This window comes from Schistocerca cancellata, unplaced genomic scaffold (assembly GCF_023864275.1).
Source record: "Schistocerca cancellata isolate TAMUIC-IGC-003103 unplaced genomic scaffold, iqSchCanc2.1 HiC_scaffold_369, whole genome shotgun sequence".
Lineage (NCBI taxonomy): Eukaryota > Metazoa > Arthropoda > Insecta > Orthoptera > Acrididae > Schistocerca > Schistocerca cancellata.
Window position 1 is genome coordinate 14,028 of NW_026046387.1, and position 25,203 is coordinate 39,230.

At 50.1% G+C, this 25,203-nt stretch overlaps 31 non-coding genes across 31 annotated transcripts; 11 read left to right on the forward strand and 20 right to left on the reverse strand.

The window, feature by feature from the left end:
* Nucleotides 1–486: 486 nt before the first annotated feature.
* Nucleotides 487–560, reverse strand: Trnai-aau (transfer RNA isoleucine (anticodon AAU)). The gene has a single exon. It is a non-coding gene; the product is annotated as a tRNA-Ile (tRNA).
* A 256-nt stretch (nucleotides 561–816) lies between these two features.
* On the reverse strand, nucleotides 817–888 carry Trnae-cuc (transfer RNA glutamic acid (anticodon CUC)). The gene has a single exon. It is a non-coding gene; the product is annotated as a tRNA-Glu (tRNA).
* Nucleotides 889–1,342: 454 nt separating this feature from the next.
* Nucleotides 1,343–1,415, reverse strand: Trnam-cau (transfer RNA methionine (anticodon CAU)). The gene has a single exon. It is a non-coding gene; the product is annotated as a tRNA-Met (tRNA).
* Nucleotides 1,416–1,691: 276 nt separating this feature from the next.
* Trnag-gcc (transfer RNA glycine (anticodon GCC)) lies at nucleotides 1,692–1,762 on the reverse strand. The gene has a single exon. It is a non-coding gene; the product is annotated as a tRNA-Gly (tRNA).
* A 320-nt stretch (nucleotides 1,763–2,082) lies between these two features.
* Trnag-ucc (transfer RNA glycine (anticodon UCC)) lies at nucleotides 2,083–2,154 on the forward strand. The gene has a single exon. It is a non-coding gene; the product is annotated as a tRNA-Gly (tRNA).
* Nucleotides 2,155–2,898: 744 nt separating this feature from the next.
* Nucleotides 2,899–2,972, reverse strand: Trnai-aau (transfer RNA isoleucine (anticodon AAU)). Its single transcript has one exon. It is a non-coding gene; the product is annotated as a tRNA-Ile (tRNA).
* A 256-nt stretch (nucleotides 2,973–3,228) lies between these two features.
* Trnae-cuc (transfer RNA glutamic acid (anticodon CUC)) lies at nucleotides 3,229–3,300 on the reverse strand. The gene has a single exon. It is a non-coding gene; the product is annotated as a tRNA-Glu (tRNA).
* An 804-nt stretch (nucleotides 3,301–4,104) lies between these two features.
* Nucleotides 4,105–4,175, reverse strand: Trnag-gcc (transfer RNA glycine (anticodon GCC)). The gene has a single exon. It is a non-coding gene; the product is annotated as a tRNA-Gly (tRNA).
* Nucleotides 4,176–4,498: 323 nt separating this feature from the next.
* On the forward strand, nucleotides 4,499–4,570 carry Trnag-ucc (transfer RNA glycine (anticodon UCC)). The gene has a single exon. It is a non-coding gene; the product is annotated as a tRNA-Gly (tRNA).
* Nucleotides 4,571–5,321: 751 nt separating this feature from the next.
* On the reverse strand, nucleotides 5,322–5,395 carry Trnai-aau (transfer RNA isoleucine (anticodon AAU)). The gene has a single exon. It is a non-coding gene; the product is annotated as a tRNA-Ile (tRNA).
* Nucleotides 5,396–5,651: 256 nt separating this feature from the next.
* Nucleotides 5,652–5,723, reverse strand: Trnae-cuc (transfer RNA glutamic acid (anticodon CUC)). Its single transcript has one exon. It is a non-coding gene; the product is annotated as a tRNA-Glu (tRNA).
* A 456-nt stretch (nucleotides 5,724–6,179) lies between these two features.
* Nucleotides 6,180–6,252, reverse strand: Trnam-cau (transfer RNA methionine (anticodon CAU)). Its single transcript has one exon. It is a non-coding gene; the product is annotated as a tRNA-Met (tRNA).
* A 247-nt stretch (nucleotides 6,253–6,499) lies between these two features.
* On the reverse strand, nucleotides 6,500–6,583 carry Trnal-uaa (transfer RNA leucine (anticodon UAA)). Its single transcript has one exon. It is a non-coding gene; the product is annotated as a tRNA-Leu (tRNA).
* A 673-nt stretch (nucleotides 6,584–7,256) lies between these two features.
* Nucleotides 7,257–7,328, forward strand: Trnag-ccc (transfer RNA glycine (anticodon CCC)). The gene has a single exon. It is a non-coding gene; the product is annotated as a tRNA-Gly (tRNA).
* A 1,126-nt stretch (nucleotides 7,329–8,454) lies between these two features.
* Nucleotides 8,455–8,538, reverse strand: Trnal-uaa (transfer RNA leucine (anticodon UAA)). Its single transcript has one exon. It is a non-coding gene; the product is annotated as a tRNA-Leu (tRNA).
* A 673-nt stretch (nucleotides 8,539–9,211) lies between these two features.
* Nucleotides 9,212–9,283, forward strand: Trnag-ccc (transfer RNA glycine (anticodon CCC)). Its single transcript has one exon. It is a non-coding gene; the product is annotated as a tRNA-Gly (tRNA).
* Nucleotides 9,284–10,409: 1,126 nt separating this feature from the next.
* Trnal-uaa (transfer RNA leucine (anticodon UAA)) lies at nucleotides 10,410–10,493 on the reverse strand. Its single transcript has one exon. It is a non-coding gene; the product is annotated as a tRNA-Leu (tRNA).
* A 673-nt stretch (nucleotides 10,494–11,166) lies between these two features.
* Trnag-ccc (transfer RNA glycine (anticodon CCC)) lies at nucleotides 11,167–11,238 on the forward strand. Its single transcript has one exon. It is a non-coding gene; the product is annotated as a tRNA-Gly (tRNA).
* A 1,126-nt stretch (nucleotides 11,239–12,364) lies between these two features.
* Trnal-uaa (transfer RNA leucine (anticodon UAA)) lies at nucleotides 12,365–12,448 on the reverse strand. Its single transcript has one exon. It is a non-coding gene; the product is annotated as a tRNA-Leu (tRNA).
* Nucleotides 12,449–13,121: 673 nt separating this feature from the next.
* Trnag-ccc (transfer RNA glycine (anticodon CCC)) lies at nucleotides 13,122–13,193 on the forward strand. The gene has a single exon. It is a non-coding gene; the product is annotated as a tRNA-Gly (tRNA).
* A 1,126-nt stretch (nucleotides 13,194–14,319) lies between these two features.
* On the reverse strand, nucleotides 14,320–14,403 carry Trnal-uaa (transfer RNA leucine (anticodon UAA)). Its single transcript has one exon. It is a non-coding gene; the product is annotated as a tRNA-Leu (tRNA).
* A 673-nt stretch (nucleotides 14,404–15,076) lies between these two features.
* Trnag-ccc (transfer RNA glycine (anticodon CCC)) lies at nucleotides 15,077–15,148 on the forward strand. Its single transcript has one exon. It is a non-coding gene; the product is annotated as a tRNA-Gly (tRNA).
* Nucleotides 15,149–16,274: 1,126 nt separating this feature from the next.
* Nucleotides 16,275–16,358, reverse strand: Trnal-uaa (transfer RNA leucine (anticodon UAA)). The gene has a single exon. It is a non-coding gene; the product is annotated as a tRNA-Leu (tRNA).
* Nucleotides 16,359–17,031: 673 nt separating this feature from the next.
* Nucleotides 17,032–17,103, forward strand: Trnag-ccc (transfer RNA glycine (anticodon CCC)). Its single transcript has one exon. It is a non-coding gene; the product is annotated as a tRNA-Gly (tRNA).
* Nucleotides 17,104–18,229: 1,126 nt separating this feature from the next.
* Nucleotides 18,230–18,313, reverse strand: Trnal-uaa (transfer RNA leucine (anticodon UAA)). Its single transcript has one exon. It is a non-coding gene; the product is annotated as a tRNA-Leu (tRNA).
* Nucleotides 18,314–18,986: 673 nt separating this feature from the next.
* On the forward strand, nucleotides 18,987–19,058 carry Trnag-ccc (transfer RNA glycine (anticodon CCC)). The gene has a single exon. It is a non-coding gene; the product is annotated as a tRNA-Gly (tRNA).
* Nucleotides 19,059–20,184: 1,126 nt separating this feature from the next.
* Nucleotides 20,185–20,268, reverse strand: Trnal-uaa (transfer RNA leucine (anticodon UAA)). The gene has a single exon. It is a non-coding gene; the product is annotated as a tRNA-Leu (tRNA).
* Nucleotides 20,269–20,941: 673 nt separating this feature from the next.
* Trnag-ccc (transfer RNA glycine (anticodon CCC)) lies at nucleotides 20,942–21,013 on the forward strand. Its single transcript has one exon. It is a non-coding gene; the product is annotated as a tRNA-Gly (tRNA).
* Nucleotides 21,014–22,137: 1,124 nt separating this feature from the next.
* On the reverse strand, nucleotides 22,138–22,220 carry Trnal-uaa (transfer RNA leucine (anticodon UAA)). The gene has a single exon. It is a non-coding gene; the product is annotated as a tRNA-Leu (tRNA).
* A 672-nt stretch (nucleotides 22,221–22,892) lies between these two features.
* On the forward strand, nucleotides 22,893–22,964 carry Trnag-ccc (transfer RNA glycine (anticodon CCC)). Its single transcript has one exon. It is a non-coding gene; the product is annotated as a tRNA-Gly (tRNA).
* A 1,133-nt stretch (nucleotides 22,965–24,097) lies between these two features.
* Nucleotides 24,098–24,182, reverse strand: Trnal-uaa (transfer RNA leucine (anticodon UAA)). The gene has a single exon. It is a non-coding gene; the product is annotated as a tRNA-Leu (tRNA).
* Nucleotides 24,183–25,203: the final 1,021 nt, after the last annotated feature.

The window sequence follows — 25,203 nt, forward strand, 5'->3', positions numbered from 1 at the left end:
CTGCTGCCTGTTATCATGTATTGTCTGATTTTACATGTTCTGTCAGACAAATTCAGTTTTATTACTAGTACATTTCATTTTTTTTTCTTTGTTGAAAATTTTTCAACACGCTCCTTCATTTCACTGTGGCCGCACGGCGCGACTTGGCATACTGAGAGGCAAAATGTGGCGCCAGTGCCCTTGACCGAATAGCGCTGCAGCTCCGAAACCGAAGAGGAAAGAGAAATACGAATTGAAACTATCGGCAGTGCCGTGTGTTCGCAGGCGGTCACCCGCCCAAGCACTGACAACGTCCAGCTTCGCGCAGTAGCGGTGATCGGACGAGAAACTGTGCGTTCACCGTGCTGTGACCAGTGAAGTGTTTTAGCGCGTCCCGACAAGTCGCGTTCTGGTCCCCTATCAGTTCCCACACAATGTGACGATTTCTTTGTCACCATACTTCCCCGCCGAAATCGGCGTTGCCTTTTTGAAAGAGTGAAATCGTAGTGGGCCGTGGGGGGATCGAACCCACGACCTTCGCGTTATTAGCACGACGCTCTAACCAACTGAGCTAACGGACCTCGGTGCAGACAGCCTTCCATCGCTTCGCGGGAATTGCTCTGCGTATTGCCATGTAACATTTCTATGGTAGCAGTCCAACAGTGGAGCAGCGTCTCTTCTCCCTATATTCCGCTGCTCGTAGTAATTTCATTGCGTGACCGTTTCTCTCGACTGTTTTCAGCTGACGTTTATGAACCAGTAGCTATAATGCGAGGAGGGCGTGAAACAGCCTTTCGCAGGGTCAAAACTTGTCGTGATTTTTTCCGAAAAATTCCGTTCCGGTACCGGGAATCGAACCCGGGCCTCCTGGGTGAGAGCCAGGTATCCTAGCCACTAGACCACACCGGACATGCACATTTCTCTCCGGCTTTACACCCGGTCCACTCGCTTTCCGTGTCGCACTTTCCCTGTTTGCGAGCACCTTTTCGCGCGCCCATGGCGAGGCGCGCATGTCAAAAGTCACAATCCATTGCTTTATGCCTCGTTGTTACAGGGGTAGGAGGAAAAGCAAAGCTGTAAGTAGTAATATTTATTTACTTATTTCGCAAGTAAAGACCTGCTGCCTGTCATCATACAGCAGGTCATACATTGTGACTTTACACGTTATATCGTACGAAATTCAGTTTTATTACTAGTACTTTTTTCCTTGAAAATTTTACATAAGAACTGCAAGTAGTAATAACGGGAAGTAAACATTATCACGCTGAGTCGTTGAAGCCTTGTGGATAACAAAGTACAAAGTGTTTCGCTGCTTCGCAAACCCCAGAGCCGTCAATTTAGCTGTGGACGAAAGTAAATTAAATGCCCCGGTTGAGGATCGAACTCACGACCTTAAGATTATGAGACTTACGCGCTGCCTACTGCGCTACCGAGGCAAGTGATCTCGGTAAGTACCAAATACCAGTGGTAGAGAGTCTGCACTTCCTGGCTCATTTTTTTCTGTTGCTACACGTGCATTCCCGGCGCGACAGGCAACTTGCGATGCTAGGCCGACGCCAGTATGTAGAATAGCACACAAGAGTCCAAACGAGCAGTCGTGTGCGCTGCATGTTAGGTTATTTCCCACGGAAATACCGCGGTGCATTCTCATGGCTCACGCAGTTCGAGTGCGAAAGACACGCAGCGCCACTATCGGAGAAAAAACAAAATGATGCATCGGCCGGGAATCGAACCCGGGCCGCCCGCGTGGCAGGCGAGCATTCTACCACTGAACCACCGATGCTCAGCTTCCTGGTGCTTTCCGCGGCAGACGCCTGAGGGGAAAGTGGGACTGCCGTCCAGCGCCGTCGCATCCTCTCGAGAGAATGCTACAGACGCTGAATCCTGCACTGCACTGCTTAAAAATGACGCCCGAACGCGATCGCCTAAGTACTCTTGCGGCGCACGCACGCGACGACTCTTGCCAAAGGACGCGAAATGTGCGTAGAGACGCTGTCTGGATGCGCTCGCCTACGTCGTAATGCGCCTACAGCTACGACCACCTTGAGCCGCCGCCGACAGGCGGGAAGCAGACACAGCGCGGCGTGCGCGGACGGAAACCGTGCGGTGGTGGTGTAATGGTCAGCATAGTTGCCTTCCAAGCAGTTGATCCGGGTTCGATTCCCGGCCACCGCAGCCGGCTTTTAACTTTTGCGTATGAGTACTTTTGCCACGCGTCCTTCAATTAATGTTTCTTTCCCCATCTTACTCGCTGCAGGCCACCCTATAGCGTGTGCGTCGATTCTCCTTGAGTCTCGACTTGTCTCGACTTTGCTCAGCTGACGCGAGAGCTGACGCTCTCCAATCGGCCTATATAAAAAGAACAAGCGCGCAAAACGACTGAGAGAGGTATGGCGAGGCGGGCACCACATTACTTATGCCTCAAGTAAATACCTGCTGCCTGTTATCATGTATTGTCTGATTTTACATGTTCTGTCAGACAAATTCAGTTTTATTACTAGTACATTTCATTTTTTTTTCTTTGTTGAAAATTTTTCAACACGCTCCTTCATTTCACTGTGGCCGCACGGCGCGACTTGGCATACTGAGAGGCAAAATGTGGCGCCAGTGCCCTTGACCGAATAGCGCTGCAGCTCCGAAACCGAAGAGGAAAGAGAAATACGAATTGAAACTATCGGCAGTGCCGTGTGTTCGCAGGCGGTCACCCGCCCAAGCACTGACAACGTCCAGCTTCGCGCAGTAGCGGTGATCGGACGAGAAACTGTGCGTTCACCGTGCTGTGACCAGTGAAGTGTTTTAGCGCGTCCCGACAAGTCGCGTTCTGGTCCCCTATCAGTTCCCACACAATGTGACGATTTCTTTGTCACCATACTTCCCCGCCGAAATCGGCGTTGCCTTTTTGAAAGAGTGAAATCGTAGTGGGCCGTGGGGGGATCGAACCCACGACCTTCGCGTTATTAGCACGACGCTCTAACCAACTGAGCTAACGGACCTCGGTGCAGACAGCCTTCCATCGCTTCGCGGGAATTGCTCTGCGTATTGCCATGTAACATTTCTATGGTAGCAGTCCAACAGTGGAGCAGCGTCTCTTCTCCCTATATTCCGCTGCTCGTAGTAATTTCATTGCGTGACCGTTTCTCTCGACTGTTTTCAGCTGACGTTTATGAACCAGTAGCTATAATGCGAGGAGGGCGTGAAACAGCCTTTCGCAGGGTCAAAACTTGTCGTGATTTTTTCCGAAAAATTCCGTTCCGGTACCGGGAATCGAACCCGGGCCTCCTGGGTGAGAGCCAGGTATCCTAGCCACTAGACCACACCGGACATGCACATTTCTCTCCGGCTTTACACCCGGTCCACTCGCTTTCCGTGTCGCACTTTCCCTGTTTGCGAGCACCTTTTCGCGCGCCCATGGCGAGGCGCGCATGTCAAAAGTCACAATCCATTGCTTTATGCCTCGTTGTTACAGGGGTAGGAGGAAAAGCAAAGCTGTAAGTAGTAATATTTATTTACTTATTTCGCAAGTAAAGACCTGCTGCCTGTCATCATACAGCAGGTCATACATTGTGACTTTACACGTTATATCGTACGAAATTCAGTTTTATTACTAGTACTTTTTTCCTTGAAAATTTTACATAAGAACTGCAAGTAGTAATAACGGGAAGTAAACATTATCACGCTGAGTCGTTGAAGCCTTGTGGATAACAAAGTACAAAGTGTTTCGCTGCTTCGCAAACCCCAGAGCCGTCAATTTAGCTGTGGACGAAAGTAAATTAAATGCCCCGGTTGAGGATCGAACTCACGACCTTAAGATTATGAGACTTGCGCGCTGCCTACTGCGCTACCGAGGCAAGTGATCTCGGTAAGTACCAAATACCAGTGGTAGAGAGTCTGCACTTCCTGGCTCATTTTTTTCTGTTGCTACACGTGCATTCCCGGCGCGACAGGCAACTTGCGATGCTAGGCCGACGCCAGTATGTAGAATAGCACACAAGAGTCCAAACGAGCAGTCGTGTGCGCTGTATGTTTGGTTATTTCCACACGGAAATACCGCGGTTCATTCTCATGGCTCACGCAGTTCGAGTGCGAAGGACTCGCAGCACCACTATCGGAGAAAAAACAAAATGATGCATCGGCCGGGAATCGAACCCGGGCCGCCCGCGTGGCAGGCGAGCATTCTACCACTGAACCACCGATGCTCAGCTTCCTGGTGCTTTCCGCGGCAGACGTCTGCGGGGAAAGTGGGACTGCCGTCCAGCGCCGTCGCATCCTCTCGAAAGAATGCTACAGACGCTGAATCCTGCACTGCACTGCTGCTTAAAAATGACGCCCGAACGCGATCGCCTAAGTACTCTTGCGGCGCACGCACGCGACGACTCTTGCCAAAGGACGCGAAATGTGCGTAGAGACGCTGTCTGGATGCGCTCGCCTACCCCGTAATGCGCCTACAGCTACGACCACCTTGAGCCGCCGCCGACAGGCGGGAAGCAGACACAGCGCGGCGTGGGCGGACGGAAACCGTGCGGTGGTGGTGTAATGGTCAGCATAGTTGCCTTCCAAGCAGTTGATCCGGGTTCGATTCCCGGCCACCGCAGCCGGCTTTTTACTTTTGCGTATGAGTGCTTTTGCCACGCGTCCTTCAATTAATGTTTCTTTCCCCATCTTACTCGCTGCAGGCCACCCTATAGCGTGTGCGTCGATTCACCTTGAGTCTCGACTTGTCTCGACTTTGCTCAGCTGACGCGAGAGCTGACGCTCTCCAATCGGCCTATATAAAAAGGACAAGCACGCAAAACGACTGAGAGAGGTATGGCGAGGCGGGCGGGCACCACATTACTTATGCCTCAAGTAAATACCTGCTGCCTGTTATCACGTATTGTCTGATTTTACATGTTCTGTCAGACAAATTCAGTTTTATTACTAGTAGATTTCTTCTTTTTTTTTTCTTTGTTGGAAATTTTACAACACGCTCCTTCATTTCACTGTGGCCGCACGGCGCGACTTGGCATACCGAGAGGCAAAATGTGGCGCCAGTGCCCTTCACCGAATAGCGCTGCAGCTCCGAAACCGAAGAGGAAAGAGAAATACGAATTGAAACTATCGGCAGCGCCGTGTGTTCGCAGGCGTTCACCCGCCCAAGCACTGACAACGTCCAGCTTCGCGCAGTAGCGGTGTTCGGACGAGAAACTGTGCGTTCACCGTGCTGTGACCAGTGAAGTGTTTTAGCGCGTCCCGACAAGTCGCGTTCTGGTCCCCTATCAGTTCCCACACAATGTGACGATTTCTTTGTCACCATACTTCCCCGCCGAAATCGGCGTTGCCTTTTTGAAAGAGTGAAATCGTAGTGGCCCGTGGGGGGATCGTACCCACGACCTTCGCGTTATTAGCACGACGCTCTAACCAATTGAGCTAACGGGCCTCGGTGCAGACAGCTTTCCATCGCTTCGAGGGAATTGCTCTGCGTATTGCCATGTAACATTTCTATGGTAGCAGTCCAACAGTGGACCAGCGTCTCTTCTCTCTTTATTCCGCTGCTCGTAGTAATTTCATTGCGTGCCCGTTTCTCTCGACTGTTTTCAGCTGACGTTTATGAACCAGTAGCCATAATGCGAGGAGGGCGTGAAACAGCCTTTCGCAGGGTCAAAACGTGTCGTGATTTTTTCCGAAAAATTCCGTTCCGGTACCGGGAATCGAACCCGGGCCTCCTGGGTGAGAGCCAGGTATCCTAGCCACTAGACCACACCGCACACGCACATTTCTCTCGGGCTTTACACCCGGTCCACCCGCTTTCCGTGTCGCACTTTCCCTGTTTGCGAGCACCTTTTCGCGCGCCCATGGCGAGGCGCGCATGTCAAAAGTCACAATCCATTGCTTTATGCCTCGTTGTTACAGGGGTAGGAGGAAAAGCAAAGCTGTAAGTAGTAATATTTATTTACTTATTTCGCAAGTAAAGACCTGCTGCCTGTCATCATACAGCAGGTCATACATTGTGTGACTTTACACGTTATATCGTACGAAATTCAGTTTTATTACTAGTACTTTTTTCCTTGAAAATTTTACATAAGAACTGCAAGTAGTAATAACGGGAAGTAAACATTATCACGCTGAGTCGTTGAAGCCTTGTGGATAACAAAGTACAAAGTGTTTCGCTGCTTCGCAAACCCCAGAGCCGTCAATTTAGCTGTGGACGAAAGTAAATTAAATGCCCCGGGTGAGGATCGAACTCACGACCTTAAGATTATGAGACTTACGCGCTGCCTACTGCGCTACCGAGGCAAGTGATCGCCACGCTTTCTGGAATCTCGGTAAGTACCAAATACCAGTGGTAGAGAGTCTGCACTTCCTGGCTCATTTTTTTCTGTTGCTACACGTGCATTCCCGGCGCGACAGGCAACTTGCGATGCTAGGCCGACGCCAGTATGTACAATAGCACACAAGAGTCCAAACGAGCAGTCGTGTGCGCTTGTTTTACTTGTTTTCCCGCATGTACGAAATTGGTAGTTTTGGAATATTTAAAATGCATTGTCAGATGTGGGGTTCGAACCCACGCTCCCCTTCGGGAACCAGAGCTTAAATCTGGCGCCTTAGACCGCTCGGCCAATCTGACGTGTGAGCGTACGCTCTTTACTACCGTCGTTTCTAGGTACATCACCAGAGCCTGACTGCGAAATTAGCGTGTTTTTTCTTGTGTGGAGGAAATACGTTGGTTTTAGAGTATTTAAAACGAATTGTCAGATGTCAGGTTGCACCCCACCCTCACTTTCGGGAACCACTGCTTAAATATGGTGCCTTAAACCATTGTTTTCCATCGCCATCTGTCTTGAGCAGAACTGTAGTTATCAATATTCACATTGACGCAGAGAAAACAAAAAACGACAGAAAAGGCCGTTCCCTAGCAACGGCTACGCTGTGCATTTCGCCCTCAGGGGAAGCTAATAATATGCTCCAGTCGAGCATCAAACTAACCAACTTAATATTGTGATACCTAGGCGCTTTCTCCTTCTGGATTGGCACACACATGCTGAATCGTCTCTGGATCATCAGTAAGTGCGTCACATTAGATATTTGTTTTATCGCCCTGCTGTAAATTAAAGGGCAGTTTTTCAACGGCTGTCAGTTCTGCTTCTAGCTACGCTACATCGCCCTAGCAGCACCTACGCACTGCCTTCAGATGTGCTCACCTCCGCCCTGGCGTTGAGCGCCTACAGCGCCATCGCCTTCGGCCTCTGGTGGCAGGAGGGTAGCCGACACATCGCGGCGTGAATGAAACGCAGCGCAACGCGGTGGTGGTGTAACGGTCAGCATGGTTGCTTCCCAAGCAGTTGATCCGGGTTCGATTCCCGGCCACCGCACAAAAGGTACTTTTTTCTTCTACGGGTATTCCACGTAACGAAACGCGATCTTCGAAACTGTGAAGTGTCGCGGTAAGAATAGTTTTCCCTCGCCCCTCGTCTCAGTCCGTGCTGCCAGGGCGCTAGTCTGCGGGTTTCGTTTCTCAGCATCGTGTGTCTCCATGTGTCGACTTGTCTCGACTTTGCTCGGCTGACGCGAAAGCTGACGCTTGGAAATGGGCATATATGTAGAGGGCAGGCGCGAGAAACGACTGGGAGAGACCAAAAAACGACAAACACACGACAGAACCTTTCATTTTATTGTGGCCACAGGTTCGCCCCTTAGTGTACCGAGAGGCAAGAGTGGCGTCAGCGTGCGGGACCGCATCATTATCGCTAAGCAACAACGAAACCGAAGGAAAAATGCAAAATGAAAGGAGCCAACAGCACGTCGAATTCCCAGCCGAGCACGCACCCAAGTACTAACCACGGCCAACGATTCTTAACGCCGGTGAACAGACGACAACCGCTGCACTACGCGCGGTATGGCCGTTGGCGACAGTATCGCGCAACGTGTAGACATCTTACTTCTTGTGAAGATCGCTTGTTATTTACCTGGCAGTGTCACGCTGGAGGAAGCATTGTCTTTTAGGGGAGAAAAGTGAAATGGCACTTGGTGCGGTCAAATACGCGGCCTTTGTGTTCACAGCACGACGCTCTAACTTACTCAGCTATCGAGCTACGCAATGTGGCACGTCTGCAGTCCAATACCCGATCGACCGTCTCATCCACCTTTATTACTGCCCTGACACACATTTAAACACATATATGCTTTCGTTCACGTTTGCTCGCCTGATGCTTGGTCCCCAAAAATTACAACACAAAGAAATCGTAAATGCCGTGAGAATAACCAAGACTCAGCAACCAAAAGTATGGTCGGCTACCGGGAATCGAATCCGGGCCTCGTGGCTGAAAGCCATTTCTCCTAACAGCTTTCCATTCTTTCTGACCGCCAGACAATCAGACTTGCAAGGCAAGCACCATAGTCACTGCCGTCTCTAGTAGTATCTGTGGAACCTGTTCCCGCGTAATTTACTTGTTTTCCCGCATGTACGAAATTGGTAGTTTTGGAATATTTAAAATGCATTGTCAGATGTGGGGTTCGAACCCACGCTCCCCTTCGGGAACCAGAGCTTAAATCTGGCGCCTTAGACCGCTCGGCCAATCTGACGTGTGAGCGTACGCTCTCTACTACCGTCGTTTCTAGGTACATCACCAGAGCCTGACTGCGAAATTAGCGTGTTTTTTCTTGTGTGGAGGAAATACGTTGGTTTTAGAGTATTTAAAACGAATTGTCAGATGTCAGGTTGCACCCCACCCTCACTTTCGGGAACCACTGCTTAAATATGGTGCCTTAAACCATTGTTTTCCATCGCCATCTGTCTTGAGCAGAACTGTAGTTATCAATATTCACATTGACGCAGAGAAAACAAAAAACGACAGAAAAGGCCGTTCCCTAGCAACGGCTACGCTGTGCATTTCGCCCTCAGGGGAAGCTAATGATATGCTCCAGTCGAGCATCAAACTAACCAACTTAATATTGTGATACCTAGGCGCTTTCTCCTTCTGGATTGGCACACACATGCTGAATCGTCTCTGGATCATCAGTAAGTGCGTCACATTAGATATTTGTTTTATCGCCCTGCTGTAAATTAAAGGGCAGTTTTTCAACGGCTGTCAGTTCTGCTTCTAGCTACGCTACATCGCCCTAGCAGCACCTACGCACTGCCTTCAGATGTGCTCACCTCCGCCCTGGCGTTGAGCGCCTACAGCGCCATCGCCTTCGGCCTCTGGTGGCAGGAGGGTAGCCGACACATCGCGGCGTGAATGAAACGCAGCGCAACGCGGTGGTGGTGTAACGGTCAGCATGGTTGCTTCCCAAGCAGTTGATCCGGGTTCGATTCCCGGCCACCGCACAAAAGGTACTTTTTTCTTCTACGGGTATTCCACGTAACGAAACGCGATCTTCGAAACTGTGAAGTGTCGCGGTAAGAATAGTTTTCCCTCGCCCCTCGTCTCAGTCCGTGCTGCCAGGGCGCTAGTCTGCGGGTTTCGTTTCTCAGCATCGTGTGTCTCCATGTGTCGACTTGTCTCGACTTTGCTCGGCTGACGCGAAAGCTGACGCTTGGAAATGGGCATATATGTAGAGGGCAGGCGCGAGAAACGACTGGGAGAGACCAAAAAACGACAAACACACGACAGAACCTTTCATTTTATTGTGGCCACAGGTTCGCCCCTTAGTGTACCGAGAGGCAAGAGTGGCGTCAGCGTGCGGGACCGCATCATTATCGCTAAGCAACAACGAAACCGAAGGAAAAATGCAAAATGAAAGGAGCCAACAGCACGTCGAATTCCCAGCCGAGCACGCACCCAAGTACTAACCACGGCCAACGATTCTTAACGCCGGTGAACAGACGACAACCGCTGCACTACGCGCGGTATGGCCGTTGGCGACAGTATCGCGCAACGTGTAGACATCTTACTTCTTGTGAAGATCGCTTGTTATTTACCTGGCAGTGTCACGCTGGAGGAAGCATTGTCTTTTAGGGGAGAAAAGTGAAATGGCACTTGGTGCGGTCAAATACGCGGCCTTTGTGTTCACAGCACGACGCTCTAACTTACTCAGCTATCGAGCTACGCAATGTGGCACGTCTGCAGTCCAATACCCGATCGACCGTCTCATCCACCTTTATTACTGCCCTGACACACATTTAAACACATATATGCTTTCGTTCACGTTTGCTCGCCTGATGCTTGGTCCCCAAAAATTACAACACAAAGAAATCGTAAATGCCGTGAGAATAACCAAGACTCAGCAACCAAAAGTATGGTCGGCTACCGGGAATCGAATCCGGGCCTCGTGGCTGAAAGCCATTTCTCCTAACAGCTTTCCAATCTTTCTGACCGCCAGACAATCAGACTTGCAAGGCAAGCACCATAGTCACTGCCGTCTCTAGTAGTATCTGTGGAACCTGTTCCCGCGTAATTTACTTGTTTTCCCGCATGTACGAAATTGGTAGTTTTGGAATATTTAAAATGCATTGTCAGATGTGGGGTTCGAACCCACGCTCCCCTTCGGGAACCAGAGCTTAAATCTGGCGCCTTAGACCGCTCGGCCAATCTGACGTGTGAGCATACGCTCTCTACTACCGTCGTTTCTAGGTACATCACCAGAGCCTGACTGCGAAATTAGCGTGTTTTTTCTTGTGTGGAGGAAATACGTTGGTTTTAGAGTATTTAAAACGAATTGTCAGATGTCAGGTTGCACCCCACCCTCACTTTCGGGAACCACTGCTTAAATATGGTGCCTTAAACCATTGTTTTCCATCGCCATCTGTCTTGAGCAGAACTGTAGTTATCAATATTCACAATGACGCAGAGAAAACAAAAAACGACAGAAAAGGCCGTTCCCTAGCAACGGCTACGCTGTGCATTTCGCCCTCAGGGGAAGCTAATGATATGCTCCAGTCGAGCATCAAACTAACCAACTTAATATTGTGATACCTAGGCACTTTCTCCTTCTGGATTGGCACACATATGCTGAATCGTCTCTGGATCATCAGTAAGTGCGTCACATTAGATATTTGTTTTATCGCCCTGCTGTAAATTAAAGGGCAGTTTTTCAATGGCTGTCAGTTCTGCTTCTAGCTACGCTACATCGCCCTAGCAGCACCTACGCACTGCCTTCAGATGTGCTCACCTCCGCCCTGGCGTTGAGCGCCTACAGCGCCATCGCCTTCGGCCTCTGGTGGCAGGAGGGTAGCCGACACATCGCGGCGTGAATGAAACGCAGCGCAACGCGGTGGTGGTGTAACGGTCAGCATGGTTGCTTCCCAAGCAGTTGATCCGGGTTCGATTCCCGGCCACCGCACAAAAGGTACTTTTTTCTTCTACGGGTATTCCACGTAACGAAACGCGATCTTCGAAACTGTGAAGTGTCGCGGTAAGAATAGTTTTCCCTCGCCCCTCGTCTCAGTCCGTGCTGCCAGGGCGCTAGTCTGCGGGTTTCGTTTCTCAGCATCGTGTGTCTCCATGTGTCGACTTGTCTCGACTTTGCTCGGCTGACGCGAAAGCTGACGCTTGGAAATGGGCATATATGTAGAGGGCAGGCGCGAGAAACGACTGGGAGAGACCAAAAAACGACAAACACACGACAGAACCTTTCATTTTATTGTGGCCACAGGTTCGCCCCTTAGTGTACCGAGAGGCAAGAGTGGCGTCAGCGTGCGGGACCGCATCATTATCGCTAAGCAACAACGAAACCGAAGGAAAAATGCAAAATGAAAGGAGCCAACAGCACGTCGAATTCCCAGCCGAGCACGCACCCAAGTACTAACCACGGCCAACGATTCTTAACGCCGGTGAACAGACGACAACCGCTGCACTACGCGCGGTATGGCCGTTGGCGACAGTATCGCGCAACGTGTAGACATCTTACTTCTTGTGAAGATCGCTTGTTATTTACCTGGCAGTGTCACGCTGGAGGAAGCATTGTCTTTTAGGGGAGAAAAGTGAAATGGCACTTGGTGCGGTCAAATACGCGGCCTTTGTGTTCACAGCACGACGCTCTAACTTACTCAGCTATCGAGCTACGCAATGTGGCACGTCTGCAGTCCAATACCCGATCGACCGTCTCATCCACCTTTATTACTGCCCTGACACACATTTAAACACATATATGCTTTCGTTCACGTTTGCTCGCCTGATGCTTGGTCCCCAAAAATTACAACACAAAGAAATCGTAAATGCCGTGAGAATAACCAAGACTCAGCAACCAAAAGTATGGTCGGCTACCGGGAATCGAATCCGGGCCTCGTGGCTGAAAGCCATTTCTCCTAACAGCTTTCCAATCTTTCTGACCGCCAGACAATCAGACTTGCAAGGCAAGCACCATAGTCACTGCCGTCTCTAGTAGTATCTGTGGAACCTGTTCCCGCGTAATTTACTTGTTTTCCCGCATGTACGAAATTGGTAGTTTTGGAATATTTAAAATGCATTGTCAGATGTGGGGTTCGAACCCACGCTCCCCTTCGGGAACCAGAGCTTAAATCTGGCGCCTTAGACCGCTCGGCCAATCTGACGTGTGAGCGTACGCTCTCTACTACCGTCGTTTCTAGGTACATCACCAGAGCCTGACTGCGAAATTAGCGTGTTTTTTCTTGTGTGGAGGAAATACGTTGGTTTTAGAGTATTTAAAACGAATTGTCAGATGTCAGGTTGCACCCCACCCTCACTTTCGGGAACCACTGCTTAAATATGGTGCCTTAAACCATTGTTTTCCATCGCCATCTGTCTTGAGCAGAACTGTAGTTATCAATATTCACAATGACGCAGAGAAAACAAAAAACGACAGAAAAGGCCGTTCCCTAGCAACGGCTACGCTGTGCATTTCGCCCTCAGGGGAAGCTAATGATATGCTCCAGTCGAGCATCAAACTAACCAACTTAATATTGTGATACCTAGGCGCTTTCTCCTTCTGGATTGGCACACATATGCTGAATCGTCTCTGGATCATCAGTAAGTGCGTCACATTAGATATTTGTTTTATCGCCCTACTGTAAATTAAAGGGCAGTTTTTCAACGGCTGTCAGTTCTGCTTCTAGCTACGCTACATCGCCCTAGCAGCACCTACGCACTGCCTTCAGATGTGCTCACCTCCGCCCTGGCGTTGAGCGCCTACAGCGCCATCGCCTTCGGCCTCTGGTGGCAGGAGGGTAGCCGACACATCGCGGCGTGAATGAAACGCAGCGCAACGCGGTGGTGGTGTAACGGTCAGCATGGTTGCTTCCCAAGCAGTTGATCCGGGTTCGATTCCCGGCCACCGCACAAAAGGTACTTTTTTCTTCTACGGGTATTCCACGTAACGAAACGCGATCTTCGAAACTGTGAAGTGTCGCGGTAAGAATAGTTTTCCCTCGCCCCTCGTCTCAGTCCGTGCTGCCAGGGCGCTAGTCTGCGGGTTTCGTTTCTCAGCATCGTGTGTCTCCATGTGTCGACTTGTCTCGACTTTGCTCGGCTGACGCGAAAGCTGACGCTTGGAAATGGGCATATATGTAGAGGGCAGGCGCGAGAAACGACTGGGAGAGACCAAAAAACGACAAACACACGACAGAACCTTTCATTTTATTGTGGCCACAGGTTCGCCCCTTAGTGTACCGAGAGGCAAGAGTGGCGTCAGCGTGCGGGACCGCATCATTATCGCTAAGCAACAACGAAACCGAAGGAAAAATGCAAAATGAAAGGAGCCAACAGCACGTCGAATTCCCAGCCGAGCACGCACCCAAGTACTAACCACGGCCAACGATTCTTAACGCCGGTGAACAGACGACAACCGCTGCACTACGCGCGGTATGGCCGTTGGCGACAGTATCGCGCAACGTGTAGACATCTTACTTCTTGTGAAGATCGCTTGTTATTTACCTGGCAGTGTCACGCTGGAGGAAGCATTGTCTTTTAGGGGAGAAAAGTGAAATGGCACTTGGTGCGGTCAAATACGCGGCCTTTGTGTTCACAGCACGACGCTCTAACTTACTCAGCTATCGAGCTACGCAATGTGGCACGTCTGCAGTCCAATACCCGATCGACCGTCTCATCCACCTTTATTACTGCCCTGACACACATTTAAACACATATATGCTTTCGTTCACGTTTGCTCGCCTGATGCTTGGTCCCCAAAAATTACAACACAAAGAAATCGTAAATGCCGTGAGAATAACCAAGACTCAGCAACCAAAAGTATGGTCGGCTACCGGGAATCGAATCCGGGCCTCGTGGCTGAAAGCCATTTCTCCTAACAGCTTTCCATTCTTTCTGACCGCCAGACAATCAGACTTGCAAGGCAAGCACCATAGTCACTGCCGTCTCTAGTAGTATCTGTGGAACCTGTTCCCGCGTAATTTACTTGTTTTCCCGCATGTACGAAATTGGTAGTTTTGGAATATTTAAAATGCATTGTCAGATGTGGGGTTCGAACCCACGCTCCCCTTCGGGAACCAGAGCTTAAATCTGGCGCCTTAGACCGCTCGGCCAATCTGACGTGTGAGCGTACGCTCTCTACTACCGTCGTTTCTAGGTACATCACCAGAGCCTGACTGCGAAATTAGCGTGTTTTTTCTTGTGTGGAGGAAATACGTTGGTTTTAGAGTATTTAAAACGAATTGTCAGATGTCAGGTTGCACCCCACCCTCACTTTCGGGAACCACTGCTTAAATATGGTGCCTTAAACCATTGTTTTCCATCGCCATCTGTCTTGAGCAGAACTGTAGTTATCAATATTCACATTGACGCAGAGAAAACAAAAAACGACAGAAAAGGCCGTTCCCTAGCAACGGCTACGCTGTGCATTTCGCCCTCAGGGGAAGCTAATGATATGCTCCAGTCGAGCATCAAACTAACCAACTTAATATTGTGATACCTAGGCGCTTTCTCCTTCTGGATTGGCACACATATGCTGAATCGTCTCTGGATCATCAGTAAGTGCGTCACATTAGATATTTGTTTTATCGCCCTGCTGTAAATTAAAGGGCAGTTTTTCAATGGCTGTCAGTTCTGCTTCTAGCTACGCTACATCGCCCTAGCAGCACCTACGCACTGCCTTCAGATGTGCTCACCTCCGCCCTGGCGTTGAGCGCCTACAGCGCCATCGCCTTCGGCCTCTGGTGGCAGGAGGGTAGCCGACACATCGCGGCGTGAATGAAACGCAGCGCAACGCGGTGGTGGTGTAACGGTCAGCATGGTTGCTTCCCAAGCAGTTGATCCGGGTTCGATTCCCGGCCACCGCACAAAAGGTACTTTTTTCTTCTACGGGTATTCCACGTAACGAAACGCGATCTTCGAAACTGTGAAGTGTCGCGGTAAGAATAGTTTTCCCTCGCCCCTCGTCTCAGTCCGTGCTGCCAGGGCGCTAGTCTGCGGGTTTCGTTTCTCAGCATCGTGTGTCTCCATGTGTCGACTTGTCTCGACTTTGCTCGGCTGACGCGAAAGCTGACGCTTGGAAATGGGCATATATGTAGAGGGCAGGCGCGAGAAACGACTGGGAGAGACCAAAAAACGACAAACACACGACAGAACCTTTCATTTTATTGTGGCCACAGGTTCGCCCCTTAGTGTACCGAGAGGCAAGAGTGGCGTCAGCGTGCGGGACCGCATCATTATCGCTAAGCAACAACGAAACCGAAGGAAAAATGCAAAATGAAAGGAGCCAACAGCACGTCGAATTCCCAGCCGAGCACGCACCCAAGTACTAACCACGGCCAACGATTCTTAACGCCGGTGAACAGACGACAACCGCTGCACTACGCGCGGTATGGCCGTTGGCGACAGTATCGCGCAACGTGTAGACATCTTACTTCTTGTGAAGATCGCTTGTTATTTACCTGGCAGTGTCACGCTGGAGGAAGCATTGTCTTTTAGGGGAGAAAAGTGAAATGGCACTTGGTGCGGTCAAATACGCGGCCTTTGTGTTCACAGCACGACGCTCTAACTTACTCAGCTATCGAGCTACGCAATGTGGCACGTCTGCAGTCCAATACCCGATCGACCGTCTCATCCACCTTTATTACTGCCCTGACACACATTTAAACACATATATGCTTTCGTTCACGTTTGCTCGCCTGATGCTTGGTCCCCAAAAATTACAACACAAAGAAATCGTAAATGCCGTGAGAATAACCAAGACTCAGCAACCAAAAGTATGGTCGGCTACCGGGAATCGAATCCGGGCCTCGTGGCTGAAAGCCATTTCTCCTAACAGCTTTCCAATCTTTCTGACCGCCAGACAATCAGACTTGCAAGGCAAGCACCATAGTCACTGCCGTCTCTAGTAGTATCTGTGGAACCTGTTCCCGCGTAATTTACTTGTTTTCCCGCATGTACGAAATTGGTAGTTTTGGAATATTTAAAATGCATTGTCAGATGTGGGGTTCGAACCCACGCTCCCCTTCGGGAACCAGAGCTTAAATCTGGCGCCTTAGACCGCTCGGCCAATCTGACGTGTGAGCGTACGCTCTCTACTACCGTCGTTTCTAGGTACATCACCAGAGCCTGACTGCGAAATTAGCGTGTTTTTTCTTGTGTGGAGGAAATACGTTGGTTTTAGAGTATTTAAAACGAATTGTCAGATGTCAGGTTGCACCCCACCCTCACTTTCGGGAACCACTGCTTAAATATGGTGCCTTAAACCATTGTTTTCCATCGCCATCTGTCTTGAGCAGAACTGTAGTTATCAATATTCACAATGACGCAGAGAAAACAAAAAACGACAGAAAAGGCCGTTCCCTAGCAACGGCTACGCTGTGCATTTCGCCCTCAGGGGAAGCTAATGATATGCTCCAGTCGAGCATCAAACTAACCAACTTAATATTGTGATACCTAGGCGCTTTCTCCTTCTGGATTGGCACACATATGCTGAATCGTCTCTGGATCATCAGTAAGTGCGTCACATTAGATATTTGTTTTATCGCCCTACTGTAAATTAAAGGGCAGTTTTTCAACGGCTGTCAGTTCTGCTTCTAGCTACGCTACATCGCCCTAGCAGCACCTACGCACTGCCTTCAGATGTGCTCACCTCCGCCCTGGCGTTGAGCGCCTACAGCGCCATCGCCTTCGGCCTCTGGTGGCAGGAGGGTAGCCGACACATCGCGGCGTGAATGAAACGCAGCGCAACGCGGTGGTGGTGTAACGGTCAGCATGGTTGCTTCCCAAGCAGTTGATCCGGGTTCGATTCCCGGCCACCGCACAAAAGGTACTTTTTTCTTCTACGGGTATTCCACGTAACGAAACGCGATCTTCGAAACTGTGAAGTGTCGCGGTAAGAATAGTTTTCCCTCGCCCCTCGTCTCAGTCCGTGCTGCCAGGGCGCTAGTCTGCGGGTTTCGTTTCTCAGCATCGTGTGTCTCCATGTGTCGACTTGTCTCGACTTTGCTCGGCTGACGCGAAAGCTGACGCTTGGAAATGGGCATATATGTAGAGGGCAGGCGCGAGAAACGACTGGGAGAGACCAAAAAACGACAAACACACGACAGAACCTTTCATTTTATTGTGGCCACAGGTTCGCCCCTTAGTGTACCGAGAGGCAAGAGTGGCGTCAGCGTGCGGGACCGCATCATTATCGCTAAGCAACAACGAAACCGAAGGAAAAATGCAAAATGAAAGGAGCCAACAGCACGTCGAATTCCCAGCCGAGCACGCACCCAAGTACTAACCACGGCCAACGATTCTTAACGCCGGTGAACAGACGACAACCGCTGCACTACGCGCGGTATGGCCGTTGGCGACAGTATCGCGCAACGTGTAGACATCTTACTTCTTGTGAAGATCGCTTGTTATTTACCTGGCAGTGTCACGCTGGAGGAAGCATTGTCTTTTAGGGGAGAAAAGTGAAATGGCACTTGGTGCGGTCAAATACGCGGCCTTTGTGTTCACAGCACGACGCTCTAACTTACTCAGCTATCGAGCTACGCAATGTGGCACGTCTGCAGTCCAATACCCGATCGACCGTCTCATCCACCTTTATTACTGCCCTGACACACATTTAAACACATATATGCTTTCGTTCACGTTTGCTCGCCTGATGCTTGGTCCCCAAAAATTACAACACAAAGAAATCGTAAATGCCGTGAGAATAACCAAGACTCAGCAACCAAAAGTATGGTCGGCTACCGGGAATCGAATCCGGGCCTCGTGGCTGAAAGCCATTTCTCCTAACAGCTTTCCAATCTTTCTGACCGCCAGACAATCAGACTTGCAAGGCAAGCACCATAGTCACTGCCGTCTCTAGTAGTATCTGTGGAACCTGTTCCCGCGTAATTTACTTGTTTTCCCGCATGTACGAAATTGGTAGTTTTGGAATATTTAAAATGCATTGTCAGATGTGGGGTTCGAACCCACGCTCCCCTTCGGGAACCAGAGCTTAAATCTGGCGCCTTAGACCGCTCGGCCAATCTGACGTGTGAGCGTACGCTCTCTACTACCGTCGTTTCTAGGTACATCACCAGAGCCTGACTGCGAAATTAGCGTGTTTTTTCTTGTGTGGAGGAAATACGTTGGTTTTAGAGTATTTAAAACGAATTGTCAGATGTCAGGTTGCACCCCACCCTCACTTTCGGGAACCACTGCTTAAATATGGTGCCTTAAACCATTGTTTTCCATCGCCATCTGTCTTGAGCAGAACTGTAGTTATCAATATTCACAATGACGCAGAGAAAACAAAAAACGACAGAAAAGGCCGTTCCCTAGCAACGGCTACGCTGTGCATTTCGCCCTCAGGGGAAGCTAATGATATGCTCCAGTCGAGCATCAAACTAACCAACTTAATATTGTGATACCTAGGCGCTTTCTCCTTCTGGATTGGCACACATATGCTGAATCGTCTCTGGATCATCAGTAAGTGCGTCACATTAGATATTTGTTTTATCGCCCTGCTGTAAATTAAAGGGCAGTTTTTCAACGGCTGTCAGTTCTGCTTCTAGCTACGCTACATCGCCCTAGCAGCACCTACGCACTGCCTTCAGATGTGCTCACCTCCGCCCTGGCGTTGAGCGCCTACAGCGCCATCGCCTTCGGCCTCTGGTGGCAGGAGGGTAGCCGACACATCGCGGCGTGAATGAAACGCAGCGCAACGCGGTGGTGGTGTAACGGTCAGCATGGTTGCTTCCCAAGCAGTTGATCCGGGTTCGATTCCCGGCCACCGCACAAAAGGTACTTTTTTCTTCTACGGGTATTCCACGTAACGAAACGCGATCTTCGAAACTGTGAAGTGTCGCGGTAAGAATAGTTTTCCCTCGCCCCTCGTCTCAGTCCGTGCTGCCAGGGCGCTAGTCTGCGGGTTTCGTTTCTCAGCATCGTGTGTCTCCATGTGTCGACTTGTCTCGACTTTGCTCGGCTGACGCGAAAGCTGACGCTTGGAAATGGGCATATATGTAGAGGGCAGGCGCGAGAAACGACTGGGAGAGACCGAAAAACGACAAACACACGACAGAACCTTTCATTTTATTGTGGCCACAGGTTCGCCCCTTAGTGTACCGAGAGGCAAGAGTGGCGTCAGCGTGCGGGACCGCATCATTATCGCTAAGCAACAACGAAACCGAAGGAAAAATGCAAAATGAAAGGAGCCAACAGCACGTCGAATTCCCAGCCGAGCACGCACCCAAGTACTAACCACGGCCAACGATTCTTAACGCCGGTGAACAGACGACAACCGCTGCACTACGCGCGGTATGGCCGTTGGCGACAGTATCGCGCAACGTGTAGACATCTTACTTCTTGTGAAGATCGCTTGTTATTTACCTGGCAGTGTCACGCTGGAGGAAGCATTGTCTTTTAGGGGAGAAAAGTGAAATGGCACTTGGTGCGGTCAAATACGCGGCCTTTGTGTTCACAGCACGACGCTCTAACTTACTCAGCTATCGAGCTACGCAATGTGGCACGTCTGCAGTCCAATACCCGATCGACCGTCTCATCCACCTTTATTACTGCCCTGACACACATTTAAACACATATATGCTTTCGTTCACGTTTGCTCGCCTGATGCTTGGTCCCCAAAAATTACAACACAAAGAAATCGTAAATGCCGTGAGAATAACCAAGACTCAGCAACCAAAAGTATGGTCGGCTACCGGGAATCGAATCCGGGCCTCGTGGCTGAAAGCCATTTCTCCTAACAGCTTTCCAATCTTTCTGACCGCCAGACAATCAGACTTGCAAGGCAAGCACCATAGTCACTGCCGTCTCTAGTAGTATCTGTGGAACCTGTTCCCGCGTAATTTACTTGTTTTCCCGCATGTACGAAATTGGTAGTTTTGGAATATTTAAAATGCATTGTCAGATGTGGGGTTCGAACCCACGCTCCCCTTCGGGAACCAGAGCTTAAATCTGGCGCCTTAGACCGCTCGGCCAATCTGACGTGTGAGCGTACGCTCTCTACTACCGTCGTTTCTAGGTACATCACCAGAGCCTGACTGCGAAATTAGCGTGTTTTTTCTTGTGTGGAGGAAATACGTTGGTTTTAGAGTATTTAAAACGAATTGTCAGATGTCAGGTTGCACCCCACCCTCACTTTCGGGAACCACTGCTTAAATATGGTGCCTTAAACCATTGTTTTCCATCGCCATCTGTCTTGAGCAGAACTGTAGTTATCAATATTCACAATGACGCAGAGAAAACAAAAAACGACAGAAAAGGCCGTTCCCTAGCAACGGCTACGCTGTGCATTTCGCCCTCAGGGGAAGCTAATGATATGCTCCAGTCGAGCATCAAACTAACCAACTTAATATTGTGATACCTAGGCGCTTTCTCCTTCTGGATTGGCACACATATGCTGAATCGTCTCTGGATCATCAGTAAGTGCGTCACATTAGATATTTGTTTTATCGCCCTGCTGTAAATTAAAGGGCAGTTTTTCAACGGCTGTCAGTTCTGCTTCTAGCTACGCTACATCGCCCTAGCAGCACCTACGCACTGCCTTCAGATGTGCTCACCTCCGCCCTGGCGTTGAGCGCCTACAGCGCCATCGCCTTCGGCCTCTGGTGGCAGGAGGGTAGCCGACACATCGCGGCGTGAATGAAACGCAGCGCAACGCGGTGGTGGTGTAACGGTCAGCATGGTTGCTTCCCAAGCAGTTGATCCGGGTTCGATTCCCGGCCACCGCACAAAAGGTACTTTTTTCTTCTACGGGTATTCCACGTAACGAAACGCGATCTTCGAAACTGTGAAGTGTCGCGGTAAGAATAGTTTTCCCTCGCCCCTCGTCTCAGTCCGTGCTGCCAGGGCGCTAGTCTGCGGGTTTCGTTTCTCAGCATCGTGTGTCTCCATGTGTCGACTTGTCTCGACTTTGCTCGGCTGACGCGAAAGCTGACGCTTGGAAATGGGCATATATGTAGAGGGCAGGCGCGAGAAACGACTGGGAGAGACCAAAAAACGACAAACACACGACAGAACCTTTCATTTTATTGTGGCCACAGGTTCGCCCCTTAGTGTACCGAGAGGCAAGAGTGGCGTCAGCGTGCGGGACCGCATCATTATCGCTAAGCAACAACGAAACCGAAGGAAAAATGCAAAATGAAAGGAGCCAACAGCACGTCGAACAGCCGAGCACGCACCCAAGTACTAACCACGGCCAACGATTCTTAACGCCGGTGAACAGACGACAACCGCTGCACTACGCGCGGGTATGGCCGTTGGCGACAGTATCGCGCAACGTGTAGACATCTTACTTCTTGTGAAGATCGCTTGTTATTTACTGGCAGTGTCACGCTGGAGGAAGCATTGTCTTTTAGGGGAGAAAAGTGAAATGGCACTTGGTGCGGTCAAATACGCGGCCTTTGTGTTCACAGCACGACGCTCTAACTTACTCAGCTATCGAGCTACCGCAATGTGGCACGTCTGCAGTCCAATACCCGATCGACCGTCTCATCCACCTTTATTACTGCCCTGACACACATTTAAACACATATATGCTTTCGTTCACGTTTGCTCGCCTGATGCTTGGTCCCCAAAAATTACAACACAAAGAAATCGTAAATGCCGTGAGAATAACCAAGACTCAGGCAACCAAAAGTATGGTCGGCTACCGGGAATCGACATCCGGGCCTCGTGCTGAAAGCCATTTCTCCTAACAGCTTTCCATTCTTTCTGACCGCCAGACAATCAGACTTGCAAGGCAAGCACCATAGTCACTGCCGTCTCTAGTAGTATCTGTGGAACCTGTTCCCGCGTAATTTACTTGTTTTCCCGCATGTACGAAATTGGTAGTTTTGGAATATTTAAAATGCATTGTCAGATGTGGGTTCGAACCCACGCTCCCCTTCGGGAACCAGAGCTTAAATCTGGCGCCTTAGACCGCTCGGCCAATCTGACGTGTGAGCGTACGCTCTCTACTACCGTCGTTTCTAGGTACATCACCAGAGCCTGACTGCGAAATTAGCGTGTTTTTTTCTGTGTGGAGGAAATACGTTGGTTTTAGAGTATTAAAACGAATTGTCAGATGTCAGGTTGCACCCCACCCTCACTTTCGGGAACCACTGCTTAAATATGGTGCCTTAAACCATTGTTTTCCATCGCCATCTGTCTTGAGCAGAACTGTAGTTATCAATATTCACATTGACGCAGAGAAAACAAAAAACGACAGAAAAGGCCGTTCCCTAGCAACGGCTACGCTGTGCATTTCGCCCCTCAGGGAAGCTAATGATATGCTCCAGTCGAGCATCAAACTAACCAACTTAATATTGTGATACCTAGGCGCTTTCTCCTTCTGGATTGGCACACATATGCTGAATCGTCTCTGGATCATCAGTAAGTGCGTCACATTAGATATTTGTTTTATCGCCCTGCTGTAAATTAAAGGGCAGTTTTTCAACGGCTGTCAGTTCTGCTTCTAGCTACGCTACATCGCCCTAGCAGCACCTACGCACTGCCTTCAGATGTGCTCACCTCCGCCCTGGCGTTGAGCGCCTACAGCGCCATCGCCTTCGGCTCTGGTGGCAGGAGGGTAGCCGACACATCGCGTGCGTGAATGAAACGCAGCGCAACGCGGTGGTGGTGTAACGGTCAGCATGGTTGCTTCCCAAGCAGTTGATCCGGGTTCGTTTCCCGGCCACCGCACAAAAGGTACTTTTTTCTTCTACGGGTATTCCACGTAACGAAACGCGATCTTCGAAACTGTGAAGTGTCGCGGTAAAAATAGTTTTCCCTCGCCCCTCGTCTCAGTCCGTGCTGCCAGTGGCGCTAGTCTGCGGGTTTCGTTTCTCAGCATCGTGTGTCTCCATGTGTCGACTTGTCTCGACTTTGCTCGGCTGACGCGAAAGCTGACGCTTGGACCTGATGGGCATATATGTAGAGGGCAGGCGCGAGAAACGACTGGGGAGAGACCAAAAAACGACAAACACACGACAGAACCTTTCATTTTATTGTGGCCACAGGTTCGCCCTTAGTGTACCGAGAGGCAAGAGTGGCGTCAGCGTGCGGGACCGCATCATTATCGCTAAGCAACAACGAAACCGAAGGAAAAATGCAAAATGAAAGGAGCCAGCAGCACGTCGAATTCCCAGCCGAGCACGCACCCCAAGTACTAACCACGGCCAACGATTCTTAACGCCGGTGAACAGACGACACCGCTGCACTACGCGCGGTCATGGCCGTTGGCGACAGTATCGCGCAACGTGTAGACATCTTACTTCTTGTGAAGATCGCTTGTTATTTACCTGGCAGTGTCACGCTGGAGGAAGCATTGTCTTTTAGGGGAGAAAAGTGAAATGGCACTTGGTGCGGTCAAATACGCGGCCTTTGTGTTCACAGCACGACGCTCTAACTTACTCAGCTATCGAGCTACGCAATGTGGCACGTCCTGCAGTCCAATACCCGATCGACCGTCTCATCCACCTTTATTACTGCCCTGACACACATTTAAACACATATATGCTTTCGTTCACGTTTGCTCGCCTGATGCTTGGTCCCCAAAAATTACAACACAAAGAAATCGTAAATGCCGTGAGAATAACCAAGACTCAGCAACCAAAAGTCATGGTCGGCTACCGGGAATCGAATCCGGGCCTCGTGGCTGAAAGCCATTTCTCCTAACAGCTTTCCATTCTTTCTGACCGCCAGACAATCAGACTTGCAAGGCAAGCACCATAGTCACTGCCGTCTCTAGTAGTATCTGTGGAACCTGTTCCCGCGTAATTTACTTGTTTTCCCGCATGTACGAAATTGGTAGTTTTGGAATATTTAAAATGCATTGTCAGATGTGGGGTTGCGAACCCACGCTCCCCTTCGGGAACCAGAGCTTAAATCTGGCGCCTTAGACCGCTCGGCCAATCTGACGTCGTGAGCGTACGCTCTCTACTACCGTCGTTTCTAGGTACATCACCAGAGCCTGACTGCGAAATTAGCGTGTTTTTTCTTGTGTGGAGGAAATACGTTGGTTTTAGAGTATTTAAAACGAATTGTCAGATGTCAGGTTGCACCCCACCCTCACTTTCGGGAACCACTGCTTAAATATGGTGCCTTAAACCATTGTTTTCCATCGCCATCTGTCTTGAGCAGAACTGTAGTTATCAATATTCACATTGACGCAGAGAAAACAAAAAACGACAGAAAAGGCCGTTCCCTAGCAACGGCTACGCTGTGCATTTCGCCCTCAGGGGAAGCTAATGATATGCTCCAGTCGAGCATCAAACTAACCAACTTAATATTGTGATACCTAGGCGCTTCTCCTTCTGGATTGGCACACATATGCTGAATCGTCTCTGGATCATCAGTAAGTGCGTCACATTAGATATTTGTTTTATCGCCCTGCTGTAAATTAAAGGGCAGTTTTTCAACGGCTGTCAGTTCTGCTTCTAGCTACGCTACATCGCCCTAGCAGCACCTACGCACTGCCTTCAGATGTGCTCACCTCCGCCCTGGCGTTGAGCGCCTACAGCGCCATCGCCTTCGGCCTCTGGTGGCAGGAGGGTAGCCGACACATCGCGGCGTGAATGAAACGCAGCGCAACGCGGTGGTGGTGTAACGGTCAGCATGGTTGCTTCCAAGCAGTTGATCCGGGTTCGTTTCCCGGCCACCGCACAAAAGGTACTTTTTTTCTTCTACGGGTATTCCACGTAACGAAACGCGATCTTCGAAACTGTGAAGTGTCGCGGTAAAAATAGTTTTCCCTCGCCCCTCGTCTCAGTCCGTGCTGCCAGGGCGCTAGTCTGCGGGTTTCGTTTCTCAGCATCGTGTGTCTCCATGTGTCGACTTGTCTCGACTTTGCTCGGCTGACGCGAAAGCTGACGCTTGGAAATGGGCATATATGTAGAGGGGCAGGCGCGAGAAACGACTGGGAGGAGACCAAAAAAACGAC